At 37.8% G+C, this 14,769-nt stretch overlaps 1 long non-coding RNA gene and 1 pseudogene across 1 annotated transcript; both read left to right on the top strand.

Annotated features, from left to right (window-relative positions):
- Positions 1 to 1,322, top strand: LOC119992656. Its single transcript, XR_005466420.1, has 4 exons — positions 1 to 62; positions 179 to 249; positions 352 to 392; positions 1,031 to 1,322. It is a non-coding gene; the product is annotated as an uncharacterized LOC119992656 (long non-coding RNA).
- A 2,887-nt stretch (positions 1,323 to 4,209) lies between these two features.
- On the top strand, positions 4,210 to 12,808 carry LOC119993297 (annotated as a pseudogene).
- Positions 12,809 to 14,769: the final 1,961 nt, after the last annotated feature.

The following is a 14,769-nucleotide window of genomic DNA, read 5'->3' as shown; positions in this document are numbered from 1 at the left end:
AGCTTGACTTGAAGATTTTGGACTTTCTAAAGCTTGGTTTTCAAGATTTCTTCAAGATTGAGGTAAGATTTCCATGGATTTCAAGCTAGGGTTTATGGGTTTTGTGGAATTTCGTGAAATTGGAAGTTTTGGGGTAAAAGATTGTTGAGTAATCAAAGTTTATGTATATTAATGCTAGATTTGAGCTTGGATTGAAGTGTGGAGATAGGAGGAGAGGTGGTTGTCCTAGGGTTTGAAGATTTGGGCAAGGTGAGTAGTTTACCTTGAAATTTTGAGATAAATGTGAGTAGTTGGTTTGGAAAATAATAATTTTGGGATGTAAATTGAATTGCAAATGCGTGTATGGTTTAGGTTGATTGGGCTTGGAAGAGTTGTGGGTTGGCCAAAACGAGGTAGGGATTTCCTTAACCCTCAATTTCGAACACTTTTGGCTACCCGAATTGTGGTTAATCTCATTCGTTTCCGCCTTTTTGTTCAAGGGGAAACAAACCTTGGATTGTGTGCTATTGTGAACTCAAGTTGCTACGTTGTGTGTTTAATGTTGAATGCATTACCCATGGACACTCGTTCATCTATCGAGTAGTCGATACTCTTGAGCATATGTTTTAATGAAATTGCGCGCAAATTGAATTTAGTTGCATAACATTAATGTGTGACATTGCATTGGTTGCATGGTAGAAATGGAGGATTGGATTGTGGTATGTACGTCAACGTGTACTAGTGGTTCCGGTTATTTGGCTCTAGTGACACGGTTGATGGTACTCGTATGAACATGCACTAGTGGTTCCGGTTAATTGGCTCTAGTGGCATGGCATGGAGTATTTGTGAGAGCATGTGCTAGTGGTTCCGTCTTATTGGCTCTAGAGACATGGCTCGGTTAGATGTACGGAATTGCATTTGTTTGACAACATGGCATATTGTTGCATTGCGTTATTTCTTTATAATATTCCGGACTGGTTTCTTATTTTATACTCCTATTCGTTATCCCTATTGAGCTTCCTGCTCACCATTTATTTTTCCCCCTCCTCAGGTGATATAGGTACTAGCGCTAGTGCTCCGACTACGGATCAGCAGGGAGGAGCGTGACGCGGATGGCCTGGACTTGTGGTGGTTTGTTGTTTTATTTTGTGTGGTGTTGGTTAGTCTTTGGCTTAATGGTATATTAGGATATATACAAGTATGTAATGTGTGGGATAAATGAAGATTTTGGATGGTTAGGCTTGATGCCTTGGTATGTATGTGTGTATGATGATTTATGTTTGGGATGATATGGCCTGAGGCCCTGGATATTTAGTTGGTGGTATGGGAATTATTGGTTTAAATTGTTATATGTTGTGCATGAGGCATTCTCCGATATACGGGGAGGTGCTGCCGGATTTTTGTTTAAATTTGTGTTGGTATTATGGTATTTGAGTCTTGGTATTTTAGGTGGCGGCACGTGGGTGCACACACGTGTTGCCAATAAATCACGTTCCTGGGACGGGGCGTGACACCTCCAATTATGCACTGCCCATTTCATAATAAGATCTTTGGTTACCTACAACGGCTGCATGCTGTCAGAAATCAAATGATGCAAGCTATTGTATTAACACACTAATAGACATATTATATGCATTTTTAAAGTGTTTATTTATTGATATTTTAAAGAGTGCGTGAGTGTTATCTTTGGTGGTGATTATTGTTTTATTAATTATTTGTTTTTCCTTGGTGTTGATAATTTTCTCTCTCTCATGTTTGTGTAGAGATTTTTATCCATGCTCTGTTTTGCTACTTCTTTCTCAATGTAAATTATTTTTCATCATCTTTTGATGCAGCTGTTGACACCCCACATTTTCAATTCTTCAAGCAACTTGGGTTGTCTTTAATTCTCAAGTACATTTTTTCGGTCCTTGCCTTTCTTTAAGTTATATGGGTAGTTCATTCCCTTTTGTTACCTCGGTTCTCCTCATACGAGTTGTTGCCTCGCTGCTCATGCATACCACTTTCACCCTGCATACCTCTGTGTTTGACTGTATTTAAGGTTGCATATAATGTTCATGAGGATGACGATGAGGACAGCCTTTCGAATTCAAACACAGGAGCCAGAATAAGAGTTCTATTCGAAGTGGAATGCCCAAATCCCATGCATCATCAAAAACTGGTAATTTTTTTCCCCCACACTTTGATAGGGTATTGCATTTTATAATGGCAATAGTTGTGCAAATTTCCAATAATAAAATACATTGGCTCTAGATATCTCCTCTCTAATCTACTTCAGAAACCTGGGGTCTTCCAAAGCTGGGTATTTCTTTCTGATCAGAAACGAAATGGGTATTAGAGATAAATTATCTTGTGGTTGTCTTATATGCTTCAATACATGTCTCTATAATTAAACTTATGCCAAAAAGAAAATTAAAGCCATATGATTCGACTCTTGCAATGCTTGCAATTGGTTAACTCTCTGATATATAAACTTCCAAAGTGAGGGTTTTCTGCTTAGTTTATTTCCTTTCTTGACTTTTTGGTCTGAGCTTTTCAAATTCTTTTACCTGATTTTTGAGTCATCATTAAAATTGCTGCATTTCTCGCCTGAGCCTTCTGCTCCTCTTTAGTGGGTATAGATTTCTGCTATTGTTCATCTATAATTTATCTTCCATCTGATTTTATGGGTTTTGTTGTTGATGTGTTATTACTTCACTAATGGTTTCTCAAAGCAAGAGGTGAGCGATAATATTAATAGGTGTTTGCTTGATAAATTTTGTCTGTTTTCTTTGGTAAAGGCTATACAAATAAATTGCAGGTAGGGTTTCCATGCACTTTGAATCTGTGACATTGGACATCAAGTCCATGTCAGAAACTATATGGGAAACTCTGATTCTTCTTCTTCTTCTTCTTTGTGAACCGCAACTTTGAGGGGCACATAAAATGGACCTTTTTTCATAATTTTTTTCTAATTTATTTTCTTTGCTGAAGAAATTCTTTTCGTGGATTTCTTTTACAGTGTATTCAACATTGAAATTTAAACCCTAATTTATTTTCTAGTATGAGAATGACTTATTATTAGTTCTATGCCCTTTTTTCTAATATATTTATATATTTTTGATATAAAAAATATTTTTTCCAAAAAACTTACGCCTCAACGCATCAATGCTTACGCCTGACCTTCGTTTTCCCATTTGAAAACATTGGTTTCAGGTGGGATTTCAAGTCTACTCAAAAGATCTTCCAAAAGATGAAGATATGAGAAACCATTTGGATTGAGATCCTGTAGAATCATCCTCTAAGGTAGTTGCTAACTCTGTAAGTTTCTTAAGGTGCAATTTTATAGCTTCAAACATTTTATTTTAAAGCATGCGGTGATTTTTGCAGTAGGGTATTCTTCAGGAGAAGGAAAAAATTAAAAATAGCAAGGTATGTCCATACATGAGTATGATTAATAGCTTTAAGTGCCTTCTGATCTGTTTCTTGGATTTGTTTCATAACTGCTTTTTGTATGTCCTTCTACCCAAACATTATGAGTGAGATCTTGAAATGTTGGTTTTGTTGTTAGTGGTGTTCTGGAAAGAGTAAAATAAAAGATCTTGGTGGCATCATTCTAGCCTTTTATGTACTTTGTTCTATATTCAACTTTCTGGCTCTTGAGTTGGATTAGCTCTTAAAATTTTGTATTGGTTATTGCTGCAGAGTTATTTTTCACTCACTTTAGTCCTTCGCCGCCATGGATGATCTGGAGAAACAAATCATGACTGAAAATTCTTAGAGTACACCTGCAGTGATTTAGGGCTCATCTGTTGAGATCAATTTTTGTTCTTTGCAAAAGCTCGGGATCTAACTGCCATGAATGATATGCAACTGAAGATGTTATCATATTTCATTGCTTTTCTTCAGGTGGGCTATATTCATTTATTAATAGCAGTGAACTGATTGTCTCATATAGCATATTTTGTTTGTTTTCTTTGGTGAATGATATGTAAATAAATTACAGGTGAGGTTTATAACTATCCATGCACTTTGAATCCATGACGTTGGACATTTTGTTTGTTTCACAAAAGCGATAATCTATACACACAGGTGCGTCAAGAAAAATTTAGGGTTTAGCCGACCGCGAAAAGGGCGGTGATATTGGCTCTCATCTTTGCAAGCCTTCTCCCGCGCTCTTCATCGTCTCTCTGGGTTTTTTGCTATTATTTGCTGGATTTTTGGTTGCAGCTGTGTCTCCCGGTTTCTTTTTTTTTTCTTGCATCTTTACAGGTTAGGTTCATGCATTGAAACCCTAAACCCCAAACTCTTTAAACCCCGTACTCCCTAAACCCTTTCCTTGCCATGTCCACCCACCACCCCTCACTCGCATGTACTTTATAGAATAATTTATTTAGTTAACTTTTTTCTTTCGATGTGGGATTTTAGTTCTTTTCAAACTCTATAGACTATACATCGTATACGTGAACCTTTTATATCGGCTGGGCGGCATCTCGTACGCAACCTGGCAATCTCCGACGAAAGCCATTCACCTTCCGACTGAGAATCTGATGACTATATCGGACGAGGAAGACGAGATCTTGGTCCAGTTCCTTGAATCTGAGGTCCTTGATCTCTGTCCAGGGAAAGGACTAAGCAGGTCCACTACCGTAGTGATTGACGGTTATAACCCTATGCTGGCGTGACTGAACAGTAAATAATTTCGCCTCTCTTCAGAATGGAGGAAGAAACCCTACTAAAACTGTTCTCCATCCACTATAGTTCTCCTTTTCCGTCCTCGTAGTATAGATATGCAATAGGTAGAGCAAGTAAGCAAGTACTAGCGAGGAAGTGGGCAAAGGCAAGGTGGGAGAAGAGCGAGTCACGATACTGTGGAGTGGAGGCGGATTTTCACGACGACATTCCTCGGCTTCTTTCTTTAAATGTTTCCTCTGGCTCCTTCGATTTCGTCGTTGCTCCCTTGGTTCGTCTTCTCTTTGGAAGTACTGTTAATGTATACGGTTTTGATATAAACTTTGGTGGCATCGGAATTGTGGGAATAAGAAAGAACGCTCACCTTTGCGGACTCCAAACTCTATCCTAACTACATTTTACTTTAATTTATGTTCGGCTAGTTCCCAGTTTCATGCTTCTATGTTTTTGTAATTGTTGATTACCCTTGATGTGCTTTAAGTTGAACGGAACTTTAGAATCCCGCACCTGGTTTTTCACCTGGCACTGGCTATACTTTGCTTCAATACTTGACCATATGTTATATAGGAGTGAACGACCTTCAGCAAACTCACTGGAACGTTGGTTTGGTGAGCCTGTTAGAGCAGCCTTAATAAATACCAATGTAAATATAGTTTTGTTCTTTGACTATACTTTGTTAAAGGTTAAATCAATTGTATGTGGCTTGTGTTCCTTGTGTTTTGAAAACGTTACCAATTGACAGTCTTTTTTAACAAATGCTCCTGGCTGGCCATGCTTGTCTAAGCGTCATCAGAAACTTGTTGCTGGTTTTTTCAACCATTCTGTGCAGGTATGTCAACAAGTCTCGATGGTCCTCTTCTCTTAAAGGTCATTACATAGTTATGTTCCCACTGATGTAGGTCTTGGAAGTGGAGATTTTTTGTAACTCATGTCATTCTGCATCTTTGCAAGAAGATACTGCTGTCAATTCTTGAACCTGCACTATATGTTTTTATAATTGCAGCAGATGATGGCTCTTCTCAAACTCCCCTGCTCTTTGTTTGTAGAAATCTATTTGATTTTAAAATCAAATATTTGAATTTGTTGTAGATTTTCATATGTTCGAGTGATTAATATACTGTATTTTGTAAAGTTGAAGTTTTATTGTGAGAAAGTAGAGATAATCATGCTTATTGTCTCATCACCGATTTTAAGATGTTGGTGAAAATCCTGCTAATTTACTAATAATGGTCCTTTTTGCATGGATGATGGTGATCATTATGAAACAAGTGTTTTTACTAGCATCTGGGAAAAAATAAGGTGTGCTATGTATGATACATATAACAACATACGTGTAGAATTTGTTATCCGCTGTGTTTCATACTATGTTTGTTGAGTTTATGTTTGCAGTTAAGTATGATCATCTAGTTGTATAAATTCTTCACATTTTATTTCTGTCAAGTGTCATCTGCGGTAGTTTAAAATCTCCTGTTAAATGCATCATGTGGATTCATTGATGGTATTCCTTTTGAATATCTTGTCAGATAATTAATTTCTGGAAAATACATACATGCTCTTCCCAAGGCAGGTTGGGATCTAGCTGCTAATCATATTGATGGCAACAGCAAAAGTAAGACCTCTATTTTTTCATTCAGTTCATGGAATGAATATGCATCAAACATATGAATCAATTGGAAAAAAAAACTGTTATTTTACCTTAATACCATGTTATTACTACCTCTATTGTTTTTTGTTGTTTTAGATTTTCATATGTGATTAATAGTTTGTGAGCTTTACATAATTTTTTTTGTACCATGTTAATCTAAAATTTTGTTTTCTCTATTACTGATTGACCTTTGTGCATCTTTGTATTTATAGATATGCAGAGACATCCCCTGAAGTCATATTTGGATTATGTTGCCTATCTCTTTCAAAGGATGGATCCTCTTCCTGAGCAAGAACGCTTTGAGGTGAATTATGCTCCAACTGCATGTGTGTATGCTAGTGTAAGTTTGGGGAGGTCAGTGTGCGATGCCCTCCCAAACACTCCAGAAATTTGCTTTTTATGGTGGTGGTGTGCACTGGTGGTGGCAGGAGCCTTATGCATTGGTGTGGTTTACTTTTTACTGAGAGGGTGGGATAAGTCTGCTATAACCATGTAGTTTGACTATGTCAGTCTTTTTTGCCAGCTTGGTTACCGGGACTTTTTGCAGTCTCCACTGCAAGTAAGTTTCTTATTTTCCTATCAACATCTTCACTATGGATGGAATTCATAATTCACTTTTCCCTCTACTTCTGGGTCACTTTTCCCCTTCTGCTAGTAATTCTAGTTAGGTTCTATGCTTCAATGCAGCCTCTCATGGATAATCTAGAGGCACAAACTTATGAGACATTTGAGAAAGACTATGAAATATATCCAGGTATGGGCATGCACTCAGATGAAAAGAATAATTCTATGTTATTAGTTTTGTTCTTTGCTTTGATTTTAGATGAGCTTTTTAGATTTTTCATTCTTAACGGACACGTTTACTTGCTTTTATTAGTACCAACGTGCAATTTGCAAAGCTTTGGTAGATAGGGTGCCTGATAAAGAAGCAACTGTATTGACCACTGTAAGCTGTCTACCTCTTTTCCTGAGCGTACCTTGTTTTTTTTTGGTGTAGATTTATCTGATTTGCATGGTTTATTGTGTTTCATGATATATAATGCACTCCAAACTTAACTTTATGGCATTGAAATCTCTTTTCTTGGTGGAAAGGTAATGATGGTTGTAGGAGCTGGGCATGGACCTCACGTGAGAGCATCACTGCAGGTTTTTTTCTCGTTCATTTAGCATCATAAACTGGGGAATGCATATTAATGTTCAACTTGATGGTCTCATGTTCTGGTTGTTGATAGGCTGCTGAAGAAACTGGACGCAGTCTAAAAGTTTATGAAGTAGAGAAAAATCCTAATGCAGTTGTTACACTTCATGTAAGTGGCAGATTTGAGTTATTTGGCTCCAATTGTTCCCATTTGTTGACCAAAAAATATACTGGAAATGTACGAAACAAGGTGTTGATCTGTAATAGATATATTAACGTCAGAGGAATTGCATTTAACAGAGTCTGGTCAAATTGGAGGGCTGGGAAAACATTGTTACCATAGTTTCTTGTGACATGCGTTGCTGGGAGGCACCAGAGAAAGGTGATATGTCGGTAGGTGTGTTCTTAATGATCAATCAGTTCAATACATATCTTCCCATGAGTCACTACTTATTTCTTTGCGTTTTTACCTTACTTTTCCTAGGTTAGTGAATTGCTGGGGTCTTTTGGTGACAATGAGCCGTCTCCCGAGTGTCTTGATGGTGCACAAAGATTTTTGAAGCATGATGGAATCTCAATACCATCGTCGTACGCACATTCTTCTTTCATTTTGCAGTGTTTGTGTTTCAATTTTTTATGGCATTCAATGAGGTGGTTTTATCTTCCATCTCTATTGAGGGGTAGCGCCGACGATGAACACTAAATAAATTTTGATATTCACTTTAGAGAACTCTTCTTGTTGTCCACAATCATCAGATTGGTTACGTAAAGTTCTTTAATAAAGCTTATTGTATAAAATGTGCTATAGTTGGCGGCATGGGGTGGGTTTAGGCATACCTTTCTAAATACATTGCATGGAACTCTAATGTAATTTATAAAGGCGAACAGCCTTGATTGAACAAATAATGCGGTTAAGTAATAAGGCTTCACGACTATTGCGTGTGTAAGGAGTTTCACCTGTGAAGCAATTCCTAGATATTTAATTGTAATGGTAATGGTAATTGGAATGGGAATGCCGGAATGGTAATGGGAATTAGAATGGTAATGGAAATAGTAATGGGAATAACCATTACAACTATACTTTTGGCTGCATCAGGAATAATGATAATAATGATAGATTTTACAAAGTTTTGTCTGCAAAATATTTGTTGGAATAGAATGGGAATGAAGTATTAATTTATATTATAATATTCAGATAATATAGTAAGATTATTATATTATTAGAATCTAAAATTATGATTTATTTAATTACACTATAATTCGTCAAATAATGCTAAGTAATATATTATATTTATATATTTATTGTTAAATATTATATTATAATATTCAGATAATATATTATGATTATTATATTATTAGAATCTAAAATATTATATTTAATTACATTATAATTTGTCAAATAAAGTCAAGTAATATATTATTGAATTATAAATTTATATTGTTATATTTATTTTTTAAGACACTTTTAAAAAATATTTGGACCATTATTGTAATATAAGACCTTAAAACAATGTTTATAAAAGGGGTATGATAGTAAAAAGCCATGGGAATGGGAATGACCTTTCATGACCGTTACCATTCCTTCGTCAAAGGGTGTACCAAACGTGTGCCTACATGAATTGCCATTATGTGCAAGATTGTTTCTTCGTTTGTCGTTTAGAAAGCCAATTACTGTTCTCTGCAAGTCAAATGATTCTTTAGATTCTCAAGGAAGTGGTCTCGTCTATTGTGATTTTTACATATAATACCTCCTATGGGCTGGCCGTCCTTCAGTTTCGAAGAATGGAATCTTATTTAGGAGTTAAACTTTAAAGCTTTAGATCGTAATCTGCCATGCGTTTTGTTAATATTGTTTTTCAGGTACACAAGTTTTGTCCAACCAGTGACAGCGTCAAAACTATACAATGATGTATGTTGTTTGCCTGTGTGCTTCAATACTTGTCACTACATCATTTCTTTTTAATGTAGTTGATGAACTGCTGGTTGTTGTATTACAGGTTAAGTTGCACAAAGATGTTGTGCACTTTGAAACTGCCTATGTTGTCAAGGTGCACAATATTGCGAGGCTTTCTCCAAGCCAAACTGTGAGTTTTATCCCCTTATGTTTCTTCTTTGTTGAAATTTTCTGGATCGTAAATTGGTAATGACTCTTTTTGTGTTTTCTTTCTGTAGGTTTTTAAATTTGATCATCCAAAATTTTCAAATAACAAAAGCAATCAGCATTACAGAAAATTGCTATTTGGTTTACCTAGTGACACTGGATCAGCCATGGTGCATGGTATGTCGATCAAATTGTATTTCAGTATATGATTGTGGATTATCTTCTCAATTTTTTTTCATTGTCATGTAGGATTTGTTGGTTATTTTGATGCAACACCTTACAAAGATGGACATCTTGGCATTGAGCCATCCACAGCAACACCAAACATGTTCTGCTGGTATCGCCTCTGATTCCCTTTCACAAGATGCATTGTGCTCAAATTTGACGACATATCATTCTATAAGTCATGCTTCGCATTTTTCCACAGATTATGATCTCTTGGTAGTTTGGGTACCCACATTATGTTCGACTGTAATTTTCTTTTTTTTTCCTTTTTGTCAGTATCCCTTTGTTTTGAACTGCTATTAGCCTCCTTATGTAGTTGCATGCTTTGTACAAGGGGTTTCCTTACTTAATATATATAGTCTCGTCATCAAGTCTTTATCCCAACCAATTTCGGCTGGGTTCATAAGTGCAGAAGGTGCAGCAATATATCCATGCACTCTTTTATTTGTTTGTATCTAATGATTTTACTCCCGGCTAACCCTATAGATCCCATGCTTTGGTCTTTTATGGATGCCCTCCTCTGTTTAGCCTGCCCAACATAAATTTTTACTATGCTGCTTATAGGTGCATCCCTAATTTGCTCTAGCAATTACTTCTGTACGGTGCATAATATGAATGGGCTCAAGTTATATGGTACAACTGCTCATTCCTGAATTTGCATCAATGTGTACCGTTGTACTCTATTTAGTGTTCTTAGAAGTCTAACTTGCTAGTTTAGCTTCCATAGAACGTTTCGTTAGGTAAAGATGCGAATATAACAAGTTATGTTTGGAATTGTACAGAAACGTGAAATGCTTATCTATCGCGAGAGTTGAGCAATTCCAAAGCATCAAAGTGGACCGTTGTCCTCTATTTAGTGTTCTTTGAAGTCTAACTTGCTAGTTTTGCTTTTGTTCAATGTTTCGTAAGGTAACGATGCGAATAGACCAAGTTGTGTTTTAAATGACACAAAAACGTGAAACACTCGTCTATGGAGAGAGTTGAGCAATTCCAAAGCATCAATGTGTACCGTTGTACTCTATTTAGCTTTCATTCAATGTTTCGCTTTCATTCAACGTTTCGTAAGGTAACGATGCGAATAGACCAAGTTATGTTTGAAATTGCACAAAAACGATAAAGGCTTGTCTATGGAGAGAGTTGAGCAATTCCAAAGCATCAATGTGTACCATTGTACTCTATTTAGTGTTCTTAGAAGTTTAACTTGCTAGTTTAGCTTCCATAGAACGTTTCGTTAGGTAAAGATGCGAATAGAACAAGTTATGTTTGGAATCGCACAGAAACAAGCAACGCTCGTCTATGGAGAGAGGTGAGTAATTCCAAAGCATCAATGTGTACTGTTGTACTCAATTTAGTGTTCTTAGAAGTCTAACTTGCTAGTTTAGCTTCCATAGAACGTTTCGTCAGGTAAAGATGCGAATAGAACAAGTTATGTTTGGAATTGCACAAAAGTGTGAAATGCTTTTCTATGGCGAGAGTTTAGCAATTCCAAAGCATCAAAGTGGACCGTTGCCCTCTATTTAGTATTTTTTGAAGTCTCACTTGCTAGTTTTGTTTTCGTTCAACGTTTCATAAGGTAACGATGCGAATAGACCAAGTTATGTTTGAAATGGCAGAAAAACGTAAAACGCTCATCTATGGAGAGAGTTAAGCAATTCCAAAGCATCGATGTGTACCGTTGTACTCTATTTAGTTTTCTTAGAAGTCTAACTTGTTAGTTTAGCTTCCATAGAACGTTTCGTCAGGTAAAGATGCGAATAGAACAAGTTACGTTTGGAATTGCACAGAAACGTGTAATGCTTGTCTAAGGAGAGAGTTGAGCAATTACAAAGCATCAATGTGTACCAATGTACTCTATTTAGTATTCCTAGAAGTCTGACCAACTAGTTTAGCTTTCACTCGACGTTTCATAAGGTAACGATGTGAATAGACCAAGTTATGTTTGGAATGGCACTAAAAAAGCAACGCTCATCTATGGAGAGAGTTGAACAATTCCAAAGCATGAATTTGTTGTACTCTATTTAGTTTTCTTATAAGTCTAACTTGTTAGTTTAGCTTCCATAGAACGTTTCGTCAGGTAAAGATGCGAATAGAACAAGTTACGTTTAGAATTGCACAGAAACGTGAAATTCTTGTCTAAGGAGAGATTTGAGCAATTCCAAAGCGTCAATGTGTATCAATGTACTCTATTTAGTGTTCTTAGAAGTCTCATTCTTGTCAGTTGTCTGATACATTGGTCATTGACCCGCATGATATAAAATTAAATAATCTAAGCGGGAGTGTCATGGTAGCTTGCTTCTGAGATCCTTGTGTCTTGCCCTAGCATTTGTCCTAGGGCACCCCTCTAGAAAAATATATAATAAAATGAAATTTTGACTAACCCTATTTATTTTCAGTTACCTTAATCTGCTATGCCTGCTTCTTGTTTGATCCATTGCATTGGATTTTCATTTAAGCATGTTTGAGTCATTGCATTGGATTTTCATTTATGCATCTTGCAGTGGAACCTGGTTCCAGAGTTTCCAGGCATCAGTCCAGTATTCATGCACAGGAATTAGTGACATTATCTACTGGGCAATCGGAGCCACTGATTGATAATCAGCCATCTTCCTGTGGAAGCTATTCAACATTTTCTGAATCCTGCTGCTCCCATTCATGATCGAGTTACAAGGGACACTTTTGCAAATGCATCTCACAATGATAGCGCTCCTGAAGATTCAAATCAAACTGGGCAAAATGGAATTACCATGTTTCAAGGGTATCAATTCTATATACTTCTTTGCTTGTCTTGTCTCACATCAGTGAACTGCAAAAATACTTTGTAGTTTCACGTTAGGGCTTAGGCTATCCCTTCCCCCCTCCCCCCTCCCACAATGATAGCGCAGTTTCACGTTAGGGCTTAGGCTATCCCTCCCTCCCTAGTTGCTTTTCGTGCTTGGCATATTACGCATTTACGCTCTGTATATTATTATGCAGGTAAACAATTTGATTGTCAGTGCATGTAAGGAGACTGATGTAAGGTCTCTCCTGAGTAAGAGCATGTGTTTGTGATTGAATTTAAATTGTTGTTTCTCTATGCTTTCAGGTTTGCTATATTTTTTCCGCTGAGGACACCAGTTTGCCTGTGATAAGATCGAACTCAAACACACACAGCTGATACGATTACCAAAGATAATTGATAGATAGATGGACTAGATCTGGAGTGCCAAAGATAAACAGAACAAGAACAACCTAGCCTTCGAGGGGCGTAGGACCTCCTTACTTTCTTGACCTAATTTCTGGTTTCTTCCTCTACTGAAAGCTAGCCCTTTTAACTACAGACAAAGACTAAAATAATACTCGAATAACAATACTACAGGTGGACCACTAATACCCAGCCATAAGTCACACCTATTTCTTACCTTTCCTCTCATACACAATATTAATGGGCCTATCAATACCCGCCCCTAATGCTTTAACCTTGTCCTCAAGGTGAAACACAGGGAAGTGTTCTTGAATATCAACTGCTAGCTCCCATGTACTGTCACAATCAGGTAAGCCTTTCCATTTGATTAGAACCTCCTCCTGAGCATTAAGGAGCTTGCGAGACTTCTTGACCGCTTCAGGGACCACCATGAGTTCCAGATCCTCAGTAAGGGCAGAAGGAAGTGACTGACTGCTAACTTCTGGTGCAAGAGAGCGTTTCAATTGGGACACATGGAAAACAAGATGTATCGAAGTTTCAGTAGGTAGCTCTAGACGATATGCAACCTCCCCAATCTTTTCCAACACAGCAAAAGGGCCATAGAATCTGGGACTCAGCTTGTGATAAGGATTCTTAGCCAGGGACTTGAACTTATAGGGCTGAAGTCGCAAAAAGACCTTGTCTCCTACTTGGAAGTGCACCTCCCTACGCTTGCGATTTGCATACTGCTTCATCCTATTCTGAGCAGCCAACAGATTATCCTTGAGTTCTCCTAAGATTGCATTGCGATCCTTCAGGAGTATATTCACCTCATCCACCCTTGAAACATCATCCGAAAATTTGAGAAGAGTTGGAGGGGCAGGACCGTAGAGTGCTTGAAAAGGAGTCATGCCTGCTGAACTGTGGAAGGTGGTATTATACCAATATTCAGCCCAAGGCAGCCAGCGCGGCCACTGTTGTGGATGATGACTCACAAAACATCTCAAATAATCTTCCAAACAGCGATTTACCACTTCCGATTGGTCGTCGGTTTGAGGATGGTATGTCGTACTCATCTTCAAGGTGGTACCTGCTAAAGCAAACAATTCAGCCCAAAAATGACTAACAAACACACGATCACGATCGGATACAATAGACTTAGGGAAGCCATGTAAACGAACAATCTCCGAAGTGAATAAGACAGCGACTTCTTTTGCCGAATAAGGATGTCCCAGAATGAGAAAATGACCATATTTGGTAAGTTGATCCACCACAACCAATATGGTGTCCATCTTTTTTACTAGCGGGAGCCCACCAATGAAATCCATGGTCAAGTCCTCCCAAGAGGCTGTAGGTACGGGAAGAGGCTGGAGAAGACCTTGTGGACTAAGAGTGGAGTACTTGTGCCGTTGGCACACTTCACATTGGGCTACAAATTTTTTGATGTCAGCCCTCATACCTGGCCAGAATAACACATGAGAGATCCTTTTGAGGGTGCGGAAATACCCCGAGTGCCCTCCTTGAGGGGTGGAATGAAACTCCAGTAAAAAACCATGGATACGGGGTGAATTTTTGGGAATTACTAAACGACCTTGATAGAAAAGGCACCCTCCATTGAGAGTGTAGGGTGGGTGACTCGTGGGATCCACCAGAAGAGATTGCACAATCTCTTTCAACGAGCCATCTTGTAATACTTCATCGTGGATCTCTGCCAAAGCTGGACATGAAGAGATAGAGAGGGCTGAAAACTGACCAGGTTTCTCACTAGGAATTAAATCCCCAATAACTGTTGGTTGCTGACTAGGAATTAAATCCCCAATAACTGCTGGTTGCTGCGATAGAGCTGTATC

This window comes from Tripterygium wilfordii, chromosome 23, assembly GCF_013401445.1.
Source record: "Tripterygium wilfordii isolate XIE 37 chromosome 23, ASM1340144v1, whole genome shotgun sequence".
Lineage (NCBI taxonomy): Eukaryota > Viridiplantae > Streptophyta > Magnoliopsida > Celastrales > Celastraceae > Tripterygium > Tripterygium wilfordii.
This window is presented reverse-complemented; position numbering and strand designations above follow the sequence as displayed.